The sequence below is a fragment of the Calidris pugnax genome, unplaced genomic scaffold, assembly GCF_001431845.1.
Source record: "Calidris pugnax isolate Ruff unplaced genomic scaffold, ASM143184v1 scaffold11, whole genome shotgun sequence".
NCBI lineage: Eukaryota > Metazoa > Chordata > Aves > Charadriiformes > Scolopacidae > Calidris > Calidris pugnax.
Genome location: NW_015090803.1, coordinates 10131635 through 10143566, shown reverse-complemented (window position 1 = coordinate 10143566; position 11932 = coordinate 10131635).

Sequence of the window (11932 nt, the reverse complement as noted above, 5' to 3'; positions counted from 1 at the left end):
TTGTAGAGGCTTAATCCCATGCAACTGTACTCCATTAGATTCCAGCATTAGCAAATAGCTGGGAAAAATTCCCATACTGACATGTGAATAGTGCAAAAGCATGAGTTTTATTAATTCAATCTAATTACATTATTCACCCCTTATCTATGCAGTAAGTCAAAATCACTGTTATGCTCCACAAAGACAAGAGTCTTAATAAAAACCAAATATTAGAGGTGTTGTTTGACAAGATCCAGCTTATGACAGAAAATGGTTTCCTTTTCTTGAAAAGGATGTCATTATGATCGTGTTCACTGATGATTAATTGTAATTATTATGTTTTGTTTCACTTAATTCCCTCTAGATAGGTTCATTGGATTTCTGCTGTGTATGTGTGTGTGTGAATGTAATTTTTACTGGACCTCTCACTCAAATATGAACGAAGAAAACCTTGTATGGATCTGTTTGGAAATGGTAGCCAGCTTTGTTGAAATGCAGAACATCACCCAGCTGGCACAGTGAAAGCAAATGACACTCAAGCTTTAAAGTCTTTGCGAGTCTGCTTGAAAACCATTTCCTTTACATTTTTTAATGCTTCACAGCATTGCCTCTAATCATAACTAACGCTTACTTTGTGCCTAATGGTGCAAATATCATGTATGATGGCATTTTATCTGAGGTGGCATAAAAACAGTGCAAGAAATCATTAGAGAAAATGTTAAGCAAATGTGAAAAATCAGCAAAGTTTAAAATGAAATGTTCTCTCTTGATTTCATACATTCCTGGCATAATAATACTGTAGCATATCATTATCATTAGTTGTGCTGCTTGAATTAAGGTTATATAAACCAGTTGGGTATACCCTTGTGTTAGAAGGCGTTCTTGGCGGTCTGATTCCACCACAGCTGTCTTAGCTGCACTTTTATAAGAAGCCTTGGAATGAAAGACAATATATCTAACCACCAGTTTGACCCTTTCTTCATTTCGGGTATGGGTTTGCTACATAAAAAGATGGAGAAAAAACTTGCATTTCCACAGCTCTCCAAACAGAGGCTAGAAACGGTAAGAAATACACAAGTAGCAAGAGATGATTCAGAGGCTTCTTGTAAGGAGCTGAAACCCAGTTTTAAACACAGTCCTGAGTATCTGGGTGTTGTAATCAAAATAGCAGTTCTAGTTGGGAAAGGAAATATTTAATCATGATGACTTTCAGTTTTGGGTTTTTTTTTCTCTAGTTTCAAATAGTGCTGAACTCTCACTTGAAATCAATATAGTCTCAGGGACTAACTAGCAGGATTGTGGCTTTATGCATCTATTTTAGCCTTTGCAAACCATTTTTTCCTCTCTACTCTTCCTCCTTCTGTTCCCTCAAAATAATTAGGAATTTGTGCTTGTGTCCTATCGATGCTGTTTCATTCTATTCAGCCATTCCATAAAGACCATTGAGCTACTTTGAATACAGAGCAAAAACTCGTATCTTCTAACAACAATCCATATCCCATCCTCATATAAGCATAGAATTTAATCTTGTTTCTTATAAAAAAATTTAGTACAGCTATAAAGGTAGAAAGGTGTATATTACTTGGAGAAAACAAAAAACCCATCCTACTACCCCAAATGGTACCATCCTTTTGAATCGCAGGTGCTATATGTGCTGTCTACACGTCACAAAAACTCTCATCTGAGGATGGACACTGATTTGCACTCAGATGAAAATGTATAGGACCCACCCAGGAAATGACTATTTCCTATCACTCCTCAACATACAGAGATTGGCCATGTGCATGTGGGCATGTCACGTGAACTTGGAGAACATCACTTGAGATAATTCTAACTTCGGTGCAGGATCCCTGAAAGAACACTGCATGATTATGTTTCAAAACAGTCTGCTCACATTTCAGTGCATCTGCTGCACTTACTGAACCTGCTGGCCTAAGCACAACTGAATGGTAAGATGCTGATAGTGGTCTCTCAGAATCAGATCAACAAGACAGCCATAAGGATTAGCCTGACAAGCCTTGTAGTTATAGCATAAACACATACACAGCACAAGTATTCAGGAAGCAAACATCAAAGTCACTCATTCAGTGTTTTTGCATACCAATATATTTCTAATTCTTCATTTCTGTTTCACAGCACTGGACTACACGGCAGAGAGAGAACTGAAGTAAACTGACTCGGGCATCCTTGAAGTGCAAGATATGGTTTTAAATGGCAGCTGTACTCTAAGTGAGGCAAGAGGACGTTCAAAAGAAGCAGAGCCCTATTAAAAAACTCTATTTGCTTTGCAGGGAAATTTTACAACAAACAACAAAGCCATATTCTTTTTGTGGTAACAATATTCATTGCAAAGTTTTCAGAGTTGAGAGTGGTGAAGAACAAGGAGATGGAGAGGAAATGGAACCTTCAAATACCTTTCCTTCCTGCACATTTTCTGCAGAACTCAATTGCAATTTTATGTAGAAAATACTTGTGCCATATCTATATTCTGTTATACTCCCAGGCATTCTCTCAAAAGAAAAACCAACAGCACAATGCAAATTTTTATGCACCTAAGTGATATGTGCTCAGAATAGTGATTGGCCCCCTGTGGTATAGGGAAAAAATGAAAATCTTTGCTAATTAGACACCTTTATAATAAGGAAATTTAATGGTTACTGTTATGCAATCAAGAATGAGAATTTCTTCCATTACAAAGAGCTATTCTTCACTACTATGCCAGAGCAACCACTAATTTTATTTTCAGATCAATAGTTTGTATGTTGAGTTAATAAATGTGAAATGTTAATGCAGTATCAAACAGCAATTTAGGCCTCTGGGTCCTAGTAACATCCCTTCTAATCAGCACACTCTGCAAGTGATATATAGGGCTATCTATAGGGACAGATGAATCATACAGAGCAGAGAGCTGCTGTTAGCTCTCGTAATGATTCCAAGCTGGACAGGCCCCTCCAAACAGGAGCTGACCATATATGCTTTTTTATCTTGTTTGTCTAATAAAATCTGTATAATTGTGAAACTTGTTTTCTCAAGAGATATAAGGCATATTTATTCTCTGTCTCAGGCCAGTTGAGCTAATAATGATTGCAATCAATAAGAAAGTCTTTCATCAGTATAGTTTTCTAATAGACACTTTAAGGGTCTCTAGCTATCAGATGAAACTACTTACATCTTGCGGGTAATTTACCAGAGACATCTTGTGAAAATTACTTAGAGGAGTTAACACTTATTTTCATTTGAAGCTTGTGAAAACCCTGCAAGATCAAGGGAAAGAAAAAATATTTTATCTCTGCATTAGAATGGTAACTAGCAGGTTCAGTTTTCAAAGGCCCCTCTTCACAGCCTCTGAAATTACACAAGGGATGGTTCCATGCCAGCTTTCACATGCAACTCAACTCAAAAACAGGAGTTTTACACAGGCCAAAAATTTTCCTATGAAAGCCAAGCATGCAATATTGCATTGAAAGTTAAGAGAACACGTTTGAAAATTTGCCCCTAATTGTCTAGTCTGCTGTGCTTGTGAATGGATTCATTGCCAAGGTATATTTATGGGACACGTGAAAGTCATTGTTATTCTCTTTTTGTTCCTCTTGCCTGCTTTAGTCATTTGGGCTCTCTAACGTGTTCCATATGGAAGTGAAGATGGCAGCAGAAGGCCTTGACGTGAGGCTGTGTGTGTGCTTGTTGCTCTTCTTGACAACCAGATCCCTTCTTGGGGCTTCACTGCACTCAACAAACTCTTTGGCCGTGTGAAGGCCAGGTTAGGAAATTGTATTCTAGATTAAACAAGCCAATGTAACCATTTTGTGATGTCAGGAGGCTGCCAGCTTTCCTGGCTATACCATGATTACTGTAATGTTTTCTTTTTTATTTGAAGCCCCAGGTCCTAGGACCAAGAGAATCCTGGCTTTTCTTCAAAGAAAATGAATTTCCAGTCCTCTTGGTGATGGAAAGCTTGCAATTGGAACTGAAAGACAAACATGGACCGTGGAGCTTTTTGGCTTTAAATACTCAGATTTCTAAACAAATCTCCTTATTTTTAATGTCTAAGTCCTGATTTCAGAATTAGATGTGATAATGATACCACAAGTTCTACCAGGCACGCCATTTCTATTACCCTGCTGTTGTTATTTTTATGAATAATGGTGTTTCTAACTCAACGGTTATTTTAAAGTGATGCTTGAAGGTCAGCCAAGCTGAAGTTTGTTCGCATTAGATTTTGTTTAAACAGATTGCAAATAGTGATCTGTCTCAAATTTATTACAAACATATTATGTAGGATTTCTCATGTAAAAACCCATGTAATTTTTTACTGAAAGGTGAAAGTTAAAAATGTTAATAAACAGAACTGAAGGTGCAGACACGATACCTTCATGTGTGGCTGCTGAATGTTTTTCCCCTTGCCATCTGGAAAAATAGGTAAAAAGCATCTCACATCCTTCACACAGAGGACTTGTCTTTGCAGAACTACAGTCACTGTAAAACCATTTAGCCCATTTCCATTCAAATTATAAGCATGTATTTGAGATTCAGTGGGATGGTACACATTTCACTATGCACAGGATAGTGTGAGATAGCTGAATTAGCATGGAACGAATTTCAGACTAAAAACTTTCATTGATGTGGGACTTTAAATTTTAAATATGAGCAGGTAGGTATTCCATCGTGATACAGTCCAAGTTAGATGAAAACAACATTGTTCTGAATATTTGCCATTTTTTTCCTAACCTGTGTTAGGAAAAACAGCCACTAATGAGAGAGAATCTCCTGTGTTAAATACAGTGAATAGAAAGCATGCGTATCTTCACATCAGTAAAGATAGCGTGCAGAGACAGATCATTTCAGATAAATGAAAACAAATTAGATTCTAAGTACCGAGCAGCAGTGCAAATTCAGCGTCGGCTTTCTAAATGAACACAATTCCAGTGTCGCTACCAAAGTGGTCTGCTGTTTGCCTGCGAGTTACCTTATACAGAGATTGTCAGGACCTTGCACTAGCCACAGTGGAAGATTGAGTCACTGGTGTAACTTTCCCATCTGATTGACTCTACGAGTAGCCATGCAGAGTTCAGAGGTCAAATTCAAGACTTTATGGCAAATGTGAGAAAAATTACCTTTCAGTTTAGGAGTCCAGGAGGAATCCAGCCATTGCAATAGTCATTTAGAATGCCAATATAATAGATATGCCAGCAGATACCTTGTTATGTTAAAATATAAAGTAATGACACATTTTAAAAGACAGGAAAGAAATCAGTAATACAATTTCTGGTCAGCTATTAAAAAGCTAAAAAACCTATTACAAATTATCCATGGAGATCTGAGGCAAATATTGCCACTGAGCATGGGTTGTCTATGCAAGATGGATCTTCACATAAAGCAATGATTCTTGGTTATTTACCCACTTAAAAATAACCCTAATCTCCAGCTGAGCTGTACGGAAATTATTCTAATATGTGGTGCCTTACACTACCTCTTTGTAGATACTCCTTTTCCTTACACCCTTTAGATTCATATTTTAAGGTCTTATGCATACCTAACAAACTGTGAAATGTGAATACTGGGTGAGACTTTACTGCTTAGCTTAACTTTTCCCCCCAAAGCCTTCAAATTTACCTGCTTCTCACTGCTGATATACTGATATAGACAATTTAGGCACTTATTTGAGATTATCTATATTTTATCATGTGTGAGAAAGATACCCGAATGCAAGTAAGATGCTGGTTAGGTGGATTCCAGTCCAAAATGTTTTTCCTGCTTTTACATAAAGACCTAGGTACTGACAGAGCACACCATTGCTAAATATTAATTAATCGTTGATGTATAATTAGATAGAAGAGTAATTGAAAAAAGTGATTTATTATTTATGAATTGTGGCATTTTAATTATACCTAGACAACTCGTAATAGTTCCTTTGAAAGCCTGTGCACTTTACACATGTGGAAATAAGAATTGAAAATGACTTTCTATCATAGCCCCTTCTGTTTAATCATTTTAAATACTGGCATAGTTTTTTGTGGCAATAATCTGCATTAGATTTTGCACTGTCCACATTCAGTTGAGAACTTCTTGGACCTTGCTTGCATTCCCTGTGAGAAAACGACATTTTAAATTTGAGGACTATAACACTTAGCATCATGTTGGCTATAAATAAGCCTGCTACCTGGCGAATATTCCTGAGTATCTGTTATACAACCTTCTGTAAAAAAATATTCCTTATAAAGAACATTTTATAAAAAAGATCATGAAGTTGGCACTGGACTTGCAGAATGAAGGTCACTTGTATGATGATAGATAAAAGGTGTGGATAACTTTTTAGACTACTCTGAAAAAATAGCAGTCTTACAGATCAATCCTCAGAAAATGTTAGCCAATTTTTGGACAAGAAGGGGTATAGTTTGGGGACAGGCTGCTAAGGGGCTATCACTGGGGTATCCCAGGATCTGGTTAATGCTTTGCTCAGGAAATCATCTTTTGGCTACAGCCACATCTGGGAATCTGTAGAAGCACACACTTATTACCATTTTAAAGACAGTGCTACAGTTAAATTTCTAAAAGTAAACTTTGAGCAAGAAAGAAAAAAGAAAATCATTTTTTCTGTACCACCTGGAAAGAAAAACTGACCAACCATTATGACTAGGTGATCATAAAATGTGGTACTTCTTGCTGAGATGCACATGTTGGCAAAAATTTCTTCTGCCCTCTATCCTTTGATACATTTGTAGGAAAATATTTACAGTGAAAATACTGCCTATTCAGTAAACTATAATTTCGCAACAAGAACAAAGCTGCAGCAATTACTTTCCTATCAAGTAATTCTGTGGATTTATGCTGTCATTTAGCAGGTGGCCTGTTGACCTTCAGCCACTGGATAGTTCTATGTGTTGTAAAGTGGCTGTCCTTAAAATATAACATTTACCTGATGAGAACAACATTATACTATTTATGAAACCATATAATTTCAATAGCCAAACTCAGCAAGATTTTATTGCTCTCTCCACCTGTAATTGTGGAACAGCTGACTCATCAGTCCACAATCATCCCTTACCAATGAACAGCTTCACTAAAACTCTGAAAGTAACTTGTTTTCTCATCATACTGCAACCACCGCCTCTCCCCACTAACCCCCCTCTTTTTGGACAGCAGAAGAGCCGTCTCAAAAGCTTATAATTAATTACAGTTCAGATTAATACCAGGGAAACATTCATGCAACAAATTCTTCACTGCCTTGCTGAAAGAAAGCTGTATACTTTTAATAACATGAAGATAACATTCATTAATATCTTAAAAAATTATACATATTTTAACAGTCAGTATACTTTTTGTCTAAGATATATTAAAGTAAATATTCCTTCAAGGATGGAGACTGTTTCCTCTGTTTTTCCTCATTCACTACCACAGAATACTTTTAAACAAGCTTTCATCTACCTAATAACTTTTCCCCTTTAAATCTTTTGACAACAGACATCATTCACTATGGTCTGCAGTATCTGTTAAGGAATCAAACATCTGGGAAGCCCAAAATTTTCCTATTCATTCCTTTCTATTTTTAGTTCAGGGACAGGGGAGAAATCTTTGCTTTCATAATAGCTGAGGCTCTGTATTAATACACAACTGCAGTCAAGTCATGCTTCAGGGTTTTAGTGAATTAGTTGCAAGGATCAGGAAGGAATACCCGGCACTTTGGTATGCAACTGGAATTTGAATTTGGTATTTTTCTTGTTGTTTAGGCATTTGCTCTGGCAACTTCTGGGTTGGGACAGTAGGCAGGACGGCAGAGCACTCTGATCCTCCTTTCTCAGGTGTTTCCTGGTACATGGTGTTACGACTCATTCAGAGTCAAAACCTTGACCAGAGCTGGAGCGAGCTGGAAAGTCTGGCAGGAACCCCATTTTTTGCAACATGGAATATAGGTCACCTGTCAGAATAATCTGAATCTAACAAATTCTCTGCCCTGCAGCAAGACGAACTGTTAAACTAAAGAGCATGGTCACATCTGCAGAGCAGTAAATTAATGCTCTTCAGCGGATAGATGGTTGGAGAGTTCGCCATAAATACCTCAGACTACCTGTTTTCTCCTAATGGCATACAATCAGTGCATGACTGACGAACTGAAATACTTCAGATTCACCTAAGTCATTGGACTCAATCTGTCAACAACTGTACTAAACTGCCTGCTTGTGCTCTGCAAAAGGTCAGGCCCAACAACGTGAAAGATCCCCCGTGGCAAGAGGCTCTGTGAGTCTGGGGGATTTGTGCAATAGAATTTTAATCTCTCATTTATGTTTGCAAGGGAAGAAAAATAGCATCATAGGGACCAAAGAAACACCACAGTAGAACTCAGCATGGATGACTCAATAAATCCAGAACTCAGGCTTCAGGAAGGACTCCTGATGTCAGAGCGGGTGGTACCTCTCATGTTTTTTTTTTTACAGTAGAGCTGTTGTACATAACCAGGTGATCATGACAGGTATTTGTCACTACACTCAAAGTAAAGATGGGTAATTACTCTGAAGAGAGAGAATTACCTTTTTAGACGGTTTCCCAAGCTCCTACTACAACAATGATTACTCGGAAACCTTTCTATTATTCTTTCAATAGCATTGCTGGGGAGATTGGGATTTTCAGATAAGCAGCATCCTGCATTGGCAGAGCATGTGAAAAGGGCAGGGCTGGCCAGAGCAAGCTCCTCTCTGTGAATTCCTTGGTTCTCCCTTGTCCTTGAACCAAGTGCCTAAATCAGAGCGGTTTCCCTGCAGCTCTATTCTATGCCAAAGTGACATCCACAGTCATTATTGTATATTCCACAGTCCTTCATCCTCCATCCCCTGCTTTCTTTTGCCAAGGGGAAGGAGATGTTGGTCTTTTATAACTGTCTTGCCAATATTTCTTTGAAAAGCAAATATTCTTTTTTTTATTACCTTTGCAAAGTGACTTACATTTCTGTGGTACTGGCTTGTGGCACACTGTTCAGATAAACCAAGAGAATTTTTATGTGATTTATAGCTATATCTGAAGTGCTAATAGGCACCTAAAGGAAAAAAAAAGAAAGATGGAAAATACAGACAGGGTCAGATTCTCAGCAAGTAAAAATTGTCATATCTTCAATCCTTTGGAGTGATTTTGCACCAGCTGAAGTTATGACCTAGCATTAAAAATGCTGGGAAAGACAGTTTATTAGTCATCCCAGGTAAATGGAAAGAATGCTCAGAAATGAAAGACAACACCCTTTATTTGACTTCTTCAAAACATTTTTAGTCTTTATGGTTAATAAGATTAAAAAGGAGATGAGCAATAAAGATATTGGAGCTGAGTTTATTATGAGAAAAAGTACACTTCAAGAAGAGTGCTCTCCCACCACTTAGACGGAAAGTTTGTGTACACATCCTTCCATTCACGTTTTTTTATTGCTGTTTGCCTAGGAGAAAAAAAAAAAGCCCTATTAAAAGAATGTGAGCAGGAGTGCACTGCCTCCCCTCTCCAGGTTACTCCTGATGCACTGGTCCGTGTATTTCCCATAACTATGTAATTTTCTGCCAGTCATGACTGTAGACCCTTCAGTGGGTGAAACATAATACTTCCCTTGAAAATAAAGCAAGTCATCTGACAAACTGTGTTCCTCCTGTCTTTTGTGGGCCATTCAGTGACTTTATTTTACTGAGGGAACAAGGGGAAGTTTATAATAGGATCAGTTTTGTTTGCAATTTGTTTCTAATAGATGCCAATAAGCCGGTTAACTAGGCTCTAGTTAATGGAAATTTTATTGTTTTTCCCCCTGCAGTGCACATGACCTTTTCTTACAAGAGTTTGTGATTCTTGAAAACATGTATCTGCTGCCTTGCCTCGCCTCAGGGTCTGCTTACAACAGCAGGGATATGACCATAGGCTCTTCTGAACTTGTTCACCAGCCTTCTGCTTTGAATAGACCAAAATACTTTGATCATCCTGTCAGTGGCAAATTTACAGCAACATACTGGCTTTTGTTCCATGTGTATTTCTCCAAATATAATATCTCCCTCAAGAAATCAATGATAAGCTGTTAAACTAAAGAGCATGGTAACATCCACAGAGCAGTAAATTAATGGTCTTTTGTGGATAGATGGTTACAGATTTCATCATAAAAAATGGATAAAAGATTACATATCACACAGAGCGAAACTTTTAATAACTCAACATGACTTTTCTTAATGGGTTTTATTCATTTTAATCATTATAGTGTCAATGATGATTATAGCCTTATTAGATTCTGGTGATTGAGGAGCCTGTTTATGAGATATTGAAAATCTTAGTCTGTTCGGAAGTGTAGCTGCAGTCTGTGTAGGTTTGATGTGTAACTTCATCTGCAGAAGTAGGGCTTGCCAGAAGAGTTTCAATTAATACTTTTACTAAATTGCTCCTGTCTGTAGTGACCTAGGTCACAGATGACTTAAGGATTCCACGACATCAGCTTCTCAAAACAGTAGACCAGCAAGAGTGTAAATCAAAGAGAGCTGAGGAACTTAAAAAAAAAAAAAGGAAAAAAAAGGAGGGGGAATCATACGGTAAAAGAACCTTTCCTTTCTAGCAGTCACGTAAGAGTCTAGCCTTAGGTTATCACTCTGGGCCAGGTCTTCCTTCCTAATAATGGAGCTTTTCACACCGACTTAAGCCTATATGAACACTCACAATTAGAATGGTTTTTAATATTATCTGGAACATGAACTGAGTAAACAAAACTGGTGCAACAATACTGTGTAATTATCTTTGCATTCTGAGGGAGAATTATTATATCATTTTTTAAGAACTGCTTTTAAAAGTGCGTATCTATGCTAATTCCTTTTAATGTGGACAAGAATACACCAGACCACCTTTTTTTTTTTTGGCTCTTGTTTAAAGCTTGTTAGAAGAATCCTTTTCCTTGTGAGGCTACAGATACAATCTAAACACTACAAAATGAAAATGATGCCATAAGTTTGTTTATAATTAAAATGAAATATTTTTAGTAATCACATGTAGCTCTCTCAGGAGTGCCAATTTTCCCTTGCAATTCAACAGCGTTATGAACTATAAAAAGGTTTAGATAAAAGCCACAGAAATCTATCTAAATAATCCTGAATTAATTCATCTTTTGCATTCTGAAAATCTGAGGAGTGCTCAAGTATTACATGAGCTGGGAGCTCCTCCTACACTGGGGGAATTGGCAGGAGCTGCCCATGTCCTTCCTCCTCCCCTGTGCTGGTCTGGGTATGTTCCAGGTGCAGCAATAGCCAAGTCTGTAGCACCTTCATCTCCTTGTCTGGCAACTACTTCTGGACAGTGCCATGCCTCTTGCAGAACGTAGGCAAAATTCAGTGTAATCTCCAGAATCCTTTATCCTGAATAAGGATGTCGGAATTTGCCCTGCTAAGGATTCAGTTAGACCTTGCAGAGCCACTGGTTGTATTCTTTTTAGCTTCAAGCTCTAAAGCAACACTACCAGTCTTCAAATATGGAAAAGGCAGTTCAGACAGAAAGGAAATAAGCTTTTCTGTGTCCACTGGGGATAGAACAGCAAGTGTTGGGTTTAAATTGCAGCAAAGGAGGTTTAGACTAGGCATCAAGAAAAAGCACTGTAGGTGGCTACCAGTACAGACAGTCAGGGTCAGCTGTTGGTCGCGTAAGGACCTCGTAGAAACATCATTTCTGGAGTTTTTTTTAACTGTCAGGAGAAGCACTACACAATTGTCAGAGTTCATTTTAGCCCAGTTTTTTGATGATTTCTAAGACTCTCTTTCCTGTTCACAAGTTTGCACTATTTTGGTTTGTTTGTTTGTTTTTAAGTTCTAGGTGGTGAAATAGTTTCTAACTTACTCCAGATTTGAGTTCTTCAGTATGAGTGTTTCAGGTACTGCATTTTCTTTTCTATCCATTCAAATTGTATCAGTCATCACAAACTGAATATCAATATTTACTTTCTTAAATCACTGTATTTGTTACT